We start from the raw sequence: 16,070 nt of genomic DNA, 5'->3' as shown, positions 1-16,070 counted from the left end.
CCCCGGTGTATCGCCATTTCAGTTTTGAAAAATACTAAAGAAAATGATAAAAATACAAAAAATAAAATTCTGAGATGTAGTTATATTACTACATCTACTAGTTAGGAAAATTAAAAAACTTAAATTTGGACATGTTTTGCAAAAAGTGTAGGGAAAATGTAAAACGGCTATAACTTTTGCATACGATGTCGGAAAAAAACGTATAATATATCAAAAAATTCAGCATGAAAATCTGCATTCGATGTTGTCCGCCTACGGCTTGTTTGCAATTTTTTAGAATCCTCAAATTCCAAAAGGAGAAAAAGATATGCTCAAATTTAAGTTTTTTTTAATTTTGGTTAAATCTGGTCAAACTATGGTCAAACTACTTATTCAAGAAGTATTAATGTCACTACATATTTGTTCAAGAATATTAGTGTTACTAAATAATTATTTCAATTGTTTGAATTTTGATCAAATCTGGTCAAACTATGGTCAAATTGTGGTCAAACTATGGTCAAACTTATTCAAGAAATATTAGTGTTACTAAATAATTACTATTTTTTAGAATAATAGTTTCAAACTCAAACGGTGAAATGTGTGACCTAATGCTCAAGCTAAACTGCTGAGGGTTAATAGGATTTACAGCTTACACTTGTCAGGAAAACAACAAGTGCAGACTTGGAAAGTAGGGGGAATAGAACTCCGAAGTTAAGCGTGCTTAGGCTGGGGGAGTGAGAAGATGGGTGACCGGTCGGGAAGTTAGACGATTTGGAATGAGTGATCCACACTTGAGTAGTGAAGAGGGGCCGTTAGAGACTAAATCATCAAATAATTCAAAAAATTGAAAATAAAAAAAATCAAATTTTTTCCCCAAAATTTTCAAAAAATAATTTAAAAAAAAAACTTTAGTACCGGTTGGTAACACCAACCGGTACTAAAGGTCCCCCATACCACAACGCGAGCTCACGCCACGTGGTGGGCCTTTAGTGGCGGTTCGTGCCGAACCAGTACTAGGGGGGGGGGGCTTTAGTCTCCACTCTTTAGTGCCGGTTGCAGAACCGGCACTAAAGGCCCTTATGAACCGGTATTAGAGCTCCGTTTTCTACTAGTGTCTTTGTGCCACATGGTGTGCTCTGATATGAAAAAATATTTGTAAAAGTAAAATTATGGGAAAGTATCAAAAGGACCTTGCGAGGAATCTTTTTCTTTCCATTCCCATCTTCATGTTTCCACCTTGATAATCCACACACAGGACAATTAGTCTTCTTGGCATGGTCTTCCAATTACAAAGTCGAGTCATACTCCCTCCGTTCCTAAATGTAAGTCTTTGTAGAGATTTCATTGTAAACCGCATACGGATGTATATAGATGCATTTTAAGTTTAGATTCATTCATTTTGCTCCGTATGTAGTCCATCTAGTGCAATCTCTACAAAGACTTATATTTAGGAACGGAGGGAGTACTTGCATGCATGATTGTCTCATAATCAAGACCAACATTAGAAAGAGTTTTCTTAGCATCAATTTAAGATTTAGGAAAGTCCACTTCAGGGGAAGCCGTTTTTAAGAGCTTAAACAACACATCAAATGCTCTATTGGTCATATGGGTATATGTTTTGATATGAATGACCCTCATAATAAATGTCAGCGAATGCTAGCCACATCATACTATCGCTCCCCGGGTGACGTTCTCGCTTTGCTTCTTCATGAGCTTTTAAAAAAATCAAATCCACTAGTTGCATCAGGTCATTTATGAGGCATTTCACATTATCATAGTTAGCTACATCAGCTGCCTCACCATTACCACCGTGGTCAGTTTCATAACCACCCATTGCCCACTCGTTCGCCATTATGAATCCTTGTATATGTTGTGGACATACCATTGGTACTTACGTGATGTTCAATTTCGTCTGTAGAACGCTGGTACCCATTACTGCACTTTCTACATGGGCACAACACATCTTTGTATCCATTCTTGTGAGAAACCTTGAATTCCATAAAACCTTTGTTGGTGCAGTCCAATGCTCCCTTGTATTTTGATGATTGTTGCCATAAACATTGACGAGCTAATGTGTTTGCTAATGCACACACATAAATTATAGACCCTAGAGTTTCGAGAAGATTGCTCAGCTTCAAGAAGTTTGCTATCGAGAAGATTGCTACTTCCAAGAAGTTTGCTATAAACTTCTGCTAAAATTTGTTAGAGTTATAATATAAGTCATGTACCCCTTTGTATGTATTCCGTTGTATAAGGGATTTCCTGCATATGTTCCACACATGTACATGTATATATGTCGGCCTATGGCCTCATGGGAATATAAGTTGCTTATTCCTAACATGGTATTAGAGCTAGGACAATTTTTTGCACGCTGCAACTCGTGAGTTTGATCCGTCCCGCTCGATATCCTCTTAGTCTGCTCGATCGAAGCAGGGGGCTCGTCCCGCAGGCGCCCCGATCTCCTGTCTCCCGCCGCCTGCTCGCAGGACTCCCACAAGCGCCCCCGATCTCCCGTAGGCGTCCCTGTTCGCCGCTCGATCGAAGGCCTCCCAATCGCTCGAAGCAGGCAGGGGGCTCGTCCCGGACTCCCACTCGCTCGAAGAAGCCCCGGGCCCCGATCTCACTCCCGCTCGCTCCCGGACTCCCGCTCGCTCGAACCTACCCCAGGCTCCGATCTCACTCCCGCTCGCTCGAAGGCAAGGGGACAGTCCCGCCAGCCGCCGGCCCCGATCTCCTTCATGCGGCTCCTGTGGTTCGATCTACCTGCGGCTCTCCGATCCCTTGTGGTTCGATCCGGGCCCATGTGGTTCGATCTACCTGTGGCTCTCCGATCCCGTTCCCGAGTCTGCTGATTTCGGATCTCCACCCAAAAAAGAGTCCGCTGCATCGGGTTATGTTGCTGTCCCTCGTTGTCCGATGATCTTTGATGGTACTAACTACACCGAGTTTACTGGCTTCATGTGCATTAACATGTGTGGCATCCGTCTCTGGGATGTTCTTTCTGGCGAGGTCTGTTGTCCGCCACGTCCGGTTCCTCCGGTAGCCCCTACTCCGCCGACTCCACTAGTTCTTTCTATGGATGCTAATCAGGTCGCCAAGGATGCGGCTAAGCTTGCTGCTGAGGCTGCTGATCGTGCTTATGATGAGAGGGTTTTGGCTTATGAGGAGGCTCTTCAGACGTATCATGGTGCTCTGTCTGTTTACACCCAGTGGCTTGATGATGATGCTCGTGCTGCAGCTGTTCTCACTGCTAGTGTTCTGCCTCAGTTTGCTTCTGAGTTTCTGGGTCTTCCTACTGTCTTTGAGATGTGGACCCGTCTTCGTCAGTGCTATGAGCCCTCTGGTGATGCCTTATACCTCTCTGTGGTCCGTTAGGAGCATACTCTTCAGCAGGATGATTCTACTGTTGATGACTTCTATGCACAGAGTTCTGCTATCTGACGCTAGCTTGATTCTCTCTGTAGTGCTGGTTGTAGTACTTGCCCCTGTTGCCAGGCTGTCCGGGACAATTTGGAGTTTCATCGCGTCTACGAGTTCCTGTCTCGGCTCTGTAAGGAGTTTGAGCCCCGGCGTGCTCAGTTGTTTGCTCGTGGTCGTATTTCCCTCATGGAGGCACTTTCTGAGATTCGTGCTGAGGAGACTCGCTTACGTGGTGATGGTTTGCTGGAGGTTCCCTCTGTGCTCGCTACTCGGTCTTCTTCCATGCCACCTGCTGCACCGACCCCTTCTCGCTCGAGTGCTCCGCCACTCTTGCCCACTCCTTCTGGAGGCTCAGGTCGCCCCCGTCCACATTGCGACTACTGCAACAATGATGGTCATGTTGAGTCCCAGTGCTACACAAAGAGGAAACACATGCGCAAGGTGCGATCATCATCTTCAGGGACTTCATCATCTACCTCGACAGCTTCAGCCATTGCTTTGACTGAGCAGGATATTCTGAGACTTAAGCGTCTGCTCACGGCTTCAGGTTCTTCCTCGACGGGTATTGCTGGTTCTGTGACTGGTGCTTCCCGCCCCGAGAAACCGCCCTCTACACAGTCAGGTACATCCCCATGGGTTCTGGACTCTAGAGCTTCTTTTCATATGTCTTTTCATTCTTCCACTTTGTCCTCTCTCCGATCGGTGGATTCTCCGGTTCATGTCTTCACTGCTGATGGTACTCCACTTTCTGTTGCTAGTAGAGGCAATCTTTCCACTCCTTCTTATTCAGTTACTGATGTTGCTCATGTTCCTAGACTTACCATGAATCTGTTTTCTGCTGGTCAACTTACTGATTCTGGTTGTCGCGTCATCCTTGACGTTGACTCTTGTTATGTACATGACTGTCGCATGCACACTCTGGTTGGGGCTGGCCCTCGCCGCCGTGATTCTCAGGGTCTTTGGGAGTTGGACTGGCTTCATGTTCCTTCCGCTGCCACCACCATCGCCAGCTCCTCCGCTTCCATCGCCTCCGTTACTGGTTCCTTCAAACAGTGGCATCATCGACTTGGTCATCTGCGTGGTTCTCGGTTGCCGTTTAGTTCGTCGAGGTCTTCTAGGGTCTGTCTCAGGAGATGTCTCTTTAGAGTGTCAGGGTTTCGTCTTGGCAAGAAGAATCAGTTACCATATTCACATAGTGAGTCAGTGTCTAAGCGTCCTTTCGATTTAGTCCATTCTGATGTATGGGGTCCGACTCCTTTCGCTTTCAAAGGTGGTCATAAATACTATATTATTTTCATAGATGATTTCTCTCGTTACACATGGCTTTATTTTATGACTTCTCGTAGTGAGGTGTTGTCTATTTATAAGCATTTTGCTACCATGGTTCATACTCAGTTTTCTTCACCCATTCGTGTTTTTCGTGCTGCCTCCGCTAGCGAGTATATCTCTAAGATGTTGCGTGGTGTTCTTGCTGAGCAAGGAACTCTCTCTCAATTCTCTTGTCCTGGTGCTCATGCTCAGAATCATGTGGCTGAGTGAAAGCATCGACATCTTCTTGAGACGGCTCGTGCATTGATGATTGCTGCCTCTCTCCCGCCTCATTTTTGGGCTGAGGGCGTCTCCACCTCCACCTATCTTATCAATATACAACCTTCCGCTGCTCTACAGGGTGGTGTTCCTTTCGAGCATCTTTTTGATCGTTCTCCCGATTATTCGATGCTTTGCTTGTTTGGTTGTGTTTGCTATGTCCTTCTTGCCCCTCGCAAACGCACCAAACTGACCGCTCAGTCTATTGAGTGTGTCTTCTTAGGATACAATGATGAGCATAAGGGCTATCGTTGTTGGGATCTGTAAGTGCATCTAGTGCCACCCCTAGTTGGTTTTGGAGTATTTACGACAAAGTTGGTTGAGGGACTAATGCGTTTGTGAGAATTGCAGGATAACGCAGGTTGTGTCCCTCATTGATTCGGTTTACCTACCGGAGATGACCCCTAAAAATGTATGAAGACATTGAAGACAATGGTAGTATGTGAAGATATTCACATTGAAGACTATGACATGAGAAGACATTGAGCGAAGACTATGGAGCGCGAAGACTGTGTTGTTTCGTTGTTTCCTTTTCTTCTGTGTTGAGTCATAGGAACCACCGTACTGTTAAGTGGGGTCCAAGTGAACAAAGTCAGAGTGACTGAAGTGATGCTCAACCCAAATCCTATGTCTTCGAGCGAAGACAATGAGAGCAAATCTTATCTAGAGCTGGATGAGTCAGCTTTGCTTGTAGCCCAAGTAAAGTTGCCGTGTGTGTTTGAAATCTGACCATTGGAACACGTGTCAGTTCCTTAGTGACCCAGGGTCATTTCGGACATATCAGGTCGGGTTGCCTTGTGGCTATAAATAGCCCACCCCCTACACCATAAATTGGTGGCTGCTCAGAGTTAGTTTATGGCTTTTGTCGTTTTGAGAGCAACCCACCTCTAAGCCTTTGAGAGAGAAATCCTTGCGAGGACAAAGCCCAAACACCCAGAGCCAAAGAGTGTTAGGTATCACTGAAGTCTTTCTGTCTGTGTGACCTGAAGACTTATTACACTTGAGGACCGCGTATCCTCCAGCCGGTTAGGCGTCGCATTCTGAGCATCCAAGAGTCATTGTGGATTGCCGGTGAATGAAGTCTGTGAAGGTTCGGAAGTCTACCTTGAAGACTTACCAGAGTGATTGGGCGAGGACTGTGTGTCCTTAGCTCAAGGGGAATAAGGTGAAGACGCGGTCTTCTAAGTTGAATCTCAGCCCCCCTAACCAGACGTACAGTTGTCATAGCAACTGGAACTGGTCCAACAAATCCTGTGTCTTCAACAAGTGACTGGTTCTATCCTTTCCCTCCCTTTACCTTGAGTTTGTCTTCATGAAGTCATTGCTTATTTGTCTTATCTGTTTGACTTCATTGCTTGACTACTATTGTTGATTGGCTTCATACTATCTTCCATCCTGATCCTTACTACCTAGCTGCTATTAGTCTTTGTATGTTCACATTATTGCATACTTGACTATGGCCTGCTTGTTGTAGTTTATCTTCCGCTGCATATCAATTAGGTCATTTCTATTGCTTGTCTTCGAAACTTTCATGTTTTGAAGACTTTGATAAAAATCGATAACCAGCACTTTCAATTGGTATCAGAGCAAGGTACTCCCTTGTTCTGTGTGATTCGGTTTAACCACCTGGAGTTTAGCTATGTCGACTGCGGGGATAATCAAAGTCTCCGCTGCTTGTACCATGTTCGATGGAACTGAATATTCCTACTAGAAGAATAAGATGCGCATGCATCTTGAAGCCATTGATGTCGACCTCAGGTATGTCGTCAAGAACGGCGTTCCCAAAACTGGTGAAGGTGTCACCCCTACTGATGTCAAGAAGTTCATTCAACTGGACTCCACTGCAAAGAACATCATCTGTGGTCATCTGACCAAAGGATAGTATGGCCGTGTGAGTGCTCTGGAAACGTCAAAGCTAGTCTGGGACTGGCTATCCAAGGTCAATGAAGGCGTCTCTACACAGAGAGACCAGAGGATCAGTGTTCTTTGCAATCTCTTCAATCGCTTCAAGAGAAACGACAATGAAAATGTCCAGCTCATGTTTGATCGCCTCACCGACATCACAAATGAGCTTCAGGCTCTTGGCGCCACTGAGATTACCAAGCATGAAATCGTCAAGACACTACTGAGATCACTTGACAGCTCCTTTGACACCCTTGCCCTCATGATACAAGAACGCCCTGACTTCAAGACACTCGATCCGTCTGATATACTTGAGAGGCTCAACACACATGAGTTCCAGCTTTCTGAGAAAAGAGATATCTATGGTCCCAATTATGGCCGAACTCGCGCCTTGAAGGCAAAAGTTGTTTCCTCATCTGAAGAAGAATCTGACTGCGGTTCTGATGATCCTGAAGACATTGGAAAGGAACTTGCCATGCTTGTGAAGAAGTTCCAGAAGTTCACCAAGAAGAAAGGCTTCAGAAAATCTTCACGGTCCAGCTCAAGGAATGATGAAGCTTCCACTCATGACAACAAGAAGAGAACATGTCACAAGTGCAAGAAACCTGGACACTATATCTCTGAGTGTCCACAGTGGGACAATGAGAAGAAGAAGAGGAAGAAGAAGAAGAAGGAATATGATTCTGATGACAAGAAGAAGAAGAAATCTTCAAAGTCTTCTTCTAAGTCCTCATCAAGGTCTTCATCACATAAGAAGAGCTCATCTGGCAAGGCTCGTGCTTTTGTTGGCAAGGAAATGGATTCAGAAGAGGAGTCTGCTTCTGAGGAGGCGGAGGTGGAGTCTGAAGAAGAGTCCAACCCTGGCGTTGCAAGTCTGGCTCTAGCCACAGCCTATGTTACCAAGTCCATCTTCAACACTGAAGACAATGACTTCCACACCAACGCTGAAGCTGATGACATGGACGATCCTGCTTCCACCTACTGCTTCATGGCACGTGGTGCCAAGGTAAAATCACGTGATGCTTACTTTCAAACATCAAGTGAAGATGACTCTGATTGTGAATCCAAACCCAGCTACAAAACACTTGCTAAAATTGCTACTGAACAACAAAGGGCTATGGAACATACTCAAAAACTGTTAGACAAAAGCGATGACCCGTTGGACGCGGAAATGACACGTTCACAGTCCTTAGTAGAAGACATAAAAAATCTTCATGCTAAGTACCAAGAACTTGAAAGTCTTCATGAGACGCTCTCAACCACATATGAAAAGCTCTCCTATGATTATCTTCAAAGGAAGCAAGAGCTTGAGAAATTGAAAGCGACTCATGAAGATCTTCAAAAAGAGAATGAGTCATTTCGCGCTCAACGGACCAGTTCCGCTCAGGATGGATTTGAACCACCATGCTTAAAATGCATTGAGCATGATAACGCTACCTCTGTTGCTGAATATTCCAATGCCGCTGCTGTTGCATTGTCTTCAACTACTGATGTGGAAACTAACCCCTCTACGGAGGATACCACTGCTATTGCTGATGAAAATGCTAGGTTGAAGACATTGCTTGAAACAGGGATGTATAAAAGTCTGAAAGGACATCAGACACTTTGTGATGTCCTCAAAAAGCAGATTCTGAACCGAAACCCTAGGAAAGAGGATGTTGGGTTCGAGAGGAAAATGAGCAGTATCCCAAAACCACATGGGTTGCTGCAAAGGAACCTTCAGTGGATCCATCCACTTTGTCTGGCTTTACCTGTGCTAATCCTATTATCATTGATGAATCCTTTGATGCAAACTATAAACTGTTCAAAACTCAGAATGGTGAAGTGTTTGCTAGGTATATTGGTACTAACTACAGGAATGGACCACCTATGAAGAAGATCTGGGTTCCCAAAAGCTGTCTTGAGAATCTTCCAGTGAATGCCATCATGACACCACCAGGGAAGAAGACAAACCCCAGACCAAAGGCATCATATGGTCCAACGGCTTCATACGAATACATGACTCACTTGAGTCACCCTAACACCAATTTTTTGCAGGGAAATCGTACTCAAACTTATGAATATGAACGCGTGTCCTCAAACTGCCATGTTCATAGGACTAAGAACTTTTCTGCTTATTAATATGAGTATCAATCATCTCCTGCAAGGCTATTTGCTAGGGCTTCAAAGACGAAATTCTCAGATGTTGCACTTAGACTCATTGCTTATAAGCCACCCCTGGAGATGTGGGTGGTGAAGAAGAATTAACTCTCTTTTGCAGAATATGGTCTCTAGCCAGCAATCAAAGGCGTCCGATACTATTGCTGGGGACCTAAAACACATTAAGGGACGCATGATAAAATGACTTACTATGTATTCCACATATGATTCGCTTACCTGTCATACTGTGTGTTCTAACCTTGATCTAAGCTGTGATAATCCTAGTGTGCGTCAAATGCTTATGCTTCACAACATACCTTGTGAAGCCTATCCTCCTAACTGCACTGTAGGGTATGACACCTCATGCTTCAGAATGGATTATGGACAGCGGATGCACTAATCATATGACTGGTGATCGAAGTCTTCTCATGGACTCAACCTTACGTCCATCCGACAAGAGTCAAATCACATTTGCTGACACTGGTAAAAGCAAGGTATTGGGTCTAGGTAGAGTTGCAATCTCAAAGGATCAACACATGGATAAAGTGATGCTTGTTGAATCCCTTGGGTTCAACTTAATGTCTGTCTCAATGCTTTGTGACTTAAACATGATTGTGCTATTCGGAAAATATCGTTGCCTTGTACTAATGGAATCTGACAAGTCTCTAGTCTTTGAAGGGTATAGGAAAGATGATCTATACATGGTAGATTTCTCAGCAGGTCCACAGCTTGCCGTATGTCTTCTTGCAAAAGCTTCAGAATGCTGGCTCTGGCATCGGAGGCTGGGGCATGCTGGCATGAGGAACTTACACACACTCGTCAAGAAGAAGCATGTCATAGGCATCGAAGGTGTCAAGTTCAAGAAAGATCATTTGTGTGGTGCCTGCGAAGCTGGAAAGATGACTAGGGCGAAGCACCCCTCGAAGACAATCATGACGACATCTTAACCCTTCGAGCTGTTACACATGGACTTATTTGGACCTACTCACTACTCTACCCTCACAACAACAACTTGTCTCTATGGTTTCGTCATTGTTGATGACTACTCAAGATATACATGGGTGCACATAATTCTGTACAAGACTGAAGTACAAGATGTATTCAGACGATTCGCCAATCGAGCCATGAACAATTATGGCATCAAGATCAAGCATATCAGAAGTGATAACGACACTGAATTCAAGAATACCGGGCTTGATTTTTATCTGGATACAATGGGAATCACTCATGAGTTTTCTGCTCCATACACACCTCAGCAAAATGGCATTGTGGAGCGCAAGAATAGAACCCTCATTGAGATGGCTCGAACAATGCTCGATGAGTACAAGACACCAAGAAAGTTCTGGCCTGAAGCTATTGATACAACATGTCACATCATCAACCATGTTTACATCCACAAGCTTCTGAGCAAAACATCCTATGAGATCCTTACTGGCAAGAAGCCAAATGTCAGCTACTTCAAAGTCTTTGGTGCTAGGTGCTAGATCAAGGATCCCCATCACAAGTCAAAATTTGCACCTAAAGCTCACGAAGGCTTCATGCTCGGTTATGGAAAGGACTCGCACTCTTACAGAGTCTTCAACCTCTTTCACTACAAAATCGTTGAAACTATGGACGTGCGATTTGATGAAACCAATGGTTCACAACGAGAGCTCCTGCCAAGCACATTAGATGAAGCTCCTCCCAGTGAATCTATCAAGCTGATGGGAACTGGTGAAATCATGCCTTCTGAAGCACAGCCTGAAGAGGAACTTATCATTTCTGCACCAAACCAACCTGAAGACAATGCTCAGACCGAAGACAATCCTACCAATGATGACAATGATCAGCATGAGCAAGGTCTTCGTCCAGTTCATCCTCGTGTTGCAAATGAAGTACAAATTGAGAAGATAATTGATAGCATCAATGCACCTGGTCCACTTACTCGCTCAAGATCAACACAGTTAGCAAATTTCTGTGGGCATTTTTCATTTGTGTCAATATCAGAACCCAAGAAAGTTGCTGAAGCCTTTATGGAACCTAAATGGATTCAAGCCATGCAAGAAGAACTTCAACAGTTTGAGCTGAATAATGTTTGGGAACTTGTCAAGCGCCCTGACCCTCAAAAGCTTAACATTATTGGCACTAAATGGATATATCGAAACAAGCAAGATGAGCATGGTCAAGTCGTCAGAAACAAAGCACATCTCGTGGCTCAAGGATATACTCAAGTTGAAGGAATTGACTTCGATGAAACATTTGCTCCTGTAGCAAGGCTTGAAGCTATTCGCATACTGCTAGCCTATGCTAATCACCACAACATCTTTCTATATCAAATGGATGTGAAGAGTGCATTCCTCAACGGCAAGATTGAAGAAGAAGTGTACGTTGCTCAACCACCTGGCTTTGCAGATCCAAAACATCCTGATATGGTGTACAAACTAAACAAAGCACTGTATGGCCTCAAACAAGCTCCTCGCGCTTGGTATGATACGATCAAAGACTTCCTGAAGAGCAAATGCTTCAAACCTGGATCCCTCGATCCCACACTCTTCACGAAGATATATGATGGTGAACTGTTTGTGTGCCAAATATATGTGGATGACATTATCTTCGGCTACACCAACCAGAAGTATAGTGATGAGTTTGGATACATGATGCAAGAGCAATATCAGATGTCCATGATGGGTGAGCTGAAGTTCTTCCTTGGTCTTTAAATTCATCAGCAAAGGAATGGCATCTTCATATCTCAAGAAAAATATCTCAAAGACTGTCTGAAGAAGTTTGGAATGCAAGATTGCAAAGGTTACACGACGCCAATGCCAGCCAAACACCATCTTGGTCCCGACGACAATGGTAAAGAGTTCGATCAAAAGGTATACCGCTCCACGATTGGTTCCTTACTTTACCTATGTGCATCTAGGCCAGGTATTATGCTTAGTGTTTGCATGTGTGCTCGATTCCAAGCGGCACCAAAGGAATCGCATCACTTAGCTGTGAAGCGAATCCTTAGATATTTGGCTTACACCCCAACACTCGGATTATGGTATCCAAAGGGCTCAAGATGTGATCTGGTTGGATTCTCGGATGCTGATTATGCTGGTGACAAGGTCGATCGCAAGTCTACATTAGGCACATGTCACTTTCTGGGACGATCACTTGTCTGTTGGTCTTCAAAGAAGCAAAACTATGTATCACTCTCAACTGCTGAATCTAAATACATTGCTGCCGGATCTTGCTGCACTCAGCTTCTATGGATGAAGCAAACTCTCAAGGACTATGGCATCAATATGAAACAAGTCCCTCTCTTCTACGACAATGAAAGTGCAATCAAGATTGCCAACAATCCAGTCCAGCACTCGAAGACAAAGCACATTGAAATTCGTCATCACTTTCTCAGAGATCATGTCATGAATAAAGATATTGACATCATTCACGTCAACACTGAAGAGCAACTGGCAGATATCTTCACAAAGCCCTTGGATGAGAAAAGGTTTTGCAAGTTACGGTGTGAGCTAAATATCTTGGAATCCTCAAATGTCCTGTGATCAGGCACACATCCTAACACTTATGCATGTTAATGACTTAGATGTGCAACACACGGAGTAAAGTATATCTTCAATCAATGAAGATTACATTCTGAGTGTGAATACATTAACATGGAATTTGACTTCGGAGCGCCACGATAATTGTGCGCCGTGTCTGGGTCTAATACTTCCTATACGGTGGGCAACGCCACCACCAAATTTCTTGGTTTGAAGTGTTTCACTCATGGCGTTATTGTTGCATATCTTCGCATTTGGTTTGTCTTCAACTTTCAACTTATCTTCATGATTTACTTCACTATGTTGATTTGATTGCTTTCTCATATATATATACTAGTATTCTGTCCTCTACAGCATTCACTTACAGCTATGTCTTCATTTGTGAATCTTTTGAACTAAGTGAATGTGATCGGACCCTAATCTTGTTGGAAATATGCCCTAGAGGCAATAATAAATTAAGTTATTATTATATTTCCTTGTTCATGATAATCGTTTATTATCCATGCTATAATTGTATTGATAGGAAACTCAGATACATGTGTGGGTACATAGACAACACCATGTCCCTAGTAAGCCTCTAGTTGACTAGCTCGTTGATCAATAGATGGTTACGGTTTCCTAACCATGGACATTGGATGTCATTGATAACGGGATCACATCATTAGGAGAATGATGTGATGGACAAGACCCAATCCTAAGCCTAGCACAAAGATCATAGTTCGTATGCTAAAGCTTTTCTAATGTCAAGTATCTTTTCCTTAGACCATGAGATTGTGCAACTCCCGGATACCGTAGGAATGCTTTGGGTGTACCAAACGTCACAACGTAACTGGGTGGCTATAAAGGTACACTACAGGTATCTCCAAAAGTGTCTGTTGGGTTGGCACGAATCGAGACTGGGATTTGTCACTCCGTGTAACGGAGAGGTATCTCTGGGCCCACTCGGTAGGACATCATCATAATGTGCACAATGTGATCAAGGGGTTGATCACGGGATGATGTGTTACGGAACGAGTAAAGAGTCTTGCCGGTAACGAGATTGAACAAGGTATCGGTATACGGACGATCGAATCTCGGGCAAGTACAATACCGCTAAACAAAGGGAATTGTATATGGGATCGATTGAGTCCTTGACATCGTGGTTCATCCGATGAGATCATCGTGGAACATGTGGGAGCCAACATGGGTATCCAGATCCCGCTGTTGGTTATTGACCGGAGAACGTCTCGGTCATGTCTGCATGGTTCCCGAACCCGTAGGGTCTACACACTTAAGGTTCGATGACGCTAGGGTTATAAAGAAAGTTTGTATGTGGTTACCGAATGTTGTTCTGAGTCCCGGATGAGATCCCAGACGTCACGAGGAGTTCCGGAATGGTCCGGAGGTAAAGATTTATATATGGGAAGTCTTATTTTGGTCACCGGAAAAGTTTCGTACTTTATCGGTATTGTACCGGGAGTGCCGAAAGGGGTCCGGGGGTCCACCGGGGGGGCTCACCTGCCCGGGGGGGGCACATGGTCTGTAGGGGGTGCGCCTTGGCCTATATGGGCCAAGGGCACCAGCCCCAAGAGGCCCATGCGCCAAGATATAAGAAAAAGGGGAGAGTCCTCAAGGGGGAAGGCACCTCCGAGGTGCCTTGGGGAGGATGGACTCCTCCCCCCCTTGGCCGCACCCCTTCCTTGGAGGAAGGGGTCAGGCTGCGCCTCCCCCCTCTCACTTGCCCCTATATAAAGGGAGGGGAGGGAAGGGCAGCCGCACCTGAAGCCCTGGCGCCTCCCTCCCGTGACACCTCCTCCTCTCCCGCAGGTGCTTGGCGAAGCCCTGCAGGATTACCACGCTCCTCCACCACCACCACGCCATTGTGCTGCTGCTAGATGGAGTCTTCCTCAACCTATCCCTCTCTCCTTGCTGGATCAAGGCATGGGAGACGTCACCGGGCTGTACGTGTGTTGAACGCGGAGGTGCCGTCCGTTCGGCACTAGGATCTCCGGTGATTTGGATCACGACGAGTACGACTCCTTCAACCCCATTCTCTTGAACGCTTCCGCTTAGCGATCTACAAGGGTATGTAGATGCACTCCCCTCTCTCTCGTTGCTAGTTTCTCCATAGATAGATCTTGGTGATTCGTAGGAAAATTTTGAATTTCTGCTACGTTCCCCAACAGTGGTATCAGAGCTAGGTCTATTGCGTAGATTCTTTGCACGAGTAGAACACAAAGTAGTTGTGGGCGTTGATCTTGTTCAATATGCTTACCGTTACTAGTCCAATCTTGTTTCGACGGTATTGTGGGATGAAGCGGCCCGGACCGGCCTTACACGTACTCTTACGTGAGACAGGTTCCACCGACTGACATGCACTTGGTGCATAAGGTGGCTAGCGGGTGCCAGTCTCTCCCACTTTAGTCGGAACGGATTCGATGAAAAGGGTCCTTATGAAGGGTAAATAGCAATTGACATATCAAGTTGTGGTTTTGCGTAGGTAATAAACGTTCTTGCTAGAAACCCATAGCAGCCATGTAAAACATGCAAACAACAATTAGAGGACGTCTAACTTGTTTTTGCAGGGTATGCTATGTGATGTGATATGGCAAAGAAGAATGTGATGAATGATATGTGATGTATGAGATTGATCATGTTCTTGTAATAGGAATCACGACTTGCATGTCAATGAGTATGACAACCGGCAGGAGCCATAGGAGTTGTCTTTATTTATTGTATGACCTGCGTGTCATTGAACAACGCCATGTAATTACTTTACTTTATTGCTAACTGGTAGCCATAGTAGTAGAAGTAATAGTTGGCGAGACAACTTCATGAAGACACGATGATGGAGATCATGATGATGGAGATCATGGTGTCATGCCGGTGACGATGATGATCATGGAGCCCCGAAGATGGAAATCAATGGAGCTATATGATATTGGCCATATCATGTCACTACTATATAATTGCATGTGATGTTTATTATGTTTATGCATCTTGTTTACTTAGAACGACGGTAGTAAATAAGATGATCCCTTACAACAATTTCAAGAAGTGTTCTCCCCTAACTATGCACCGTTGCTAAAGTTCGTCGCTTCTAAGCACCACGTGATGATCGGGTGTGATGGATTCTTACATTCACATACAACGGGTGTAAGACAGATTTACACACGCAAAACACTTAGGGTTAACTTGACGAGCCTAGCATGTACAGACATGGCCTCGGAACACAGAGACCGAAAGGTCGAGCATGAGTCGTATAGTAGATACGATCAACATGAAGATGTTCACCGATGATGACTAGTCCATCTAACGTGATGATCAGACACGGCCTAGTTGACTCGGATCATGTAATCACTTAGATGACTAGAGGGATGTCTATCTGAGTGGGAGTTCATAAGATGAACTTAATTATCCTGAACATAGTCAAAAGATCTTTGCAAATTATGTCGTAAGATCGCGCTTTAGTTCCACTATTTAGATATGTTCCTAGAGAAAATATAGTTGAAAGTTGAAAGTAGCAATTATGCGGACATT

The sequence above is a fragment of the Triticum aestivum genome, chromosome 5B, assembly GCF_018294505.1.
Source record: "Triticum aestivum cultivar Chinese Spring chromosome 5B, IWGSC CS RefSeq v2.1, whole genome shotgun sequence".
NCBI classification, from domain to species: domain Eukaryota; kingdom Viridiplantae; phylum Streptophyta; class Magnoliopsida; order Poales; family Poaceae; genus Triticum; species Triticum aestivum.
Note: the sequence above shows the minus strand (reverse complement) of the source record.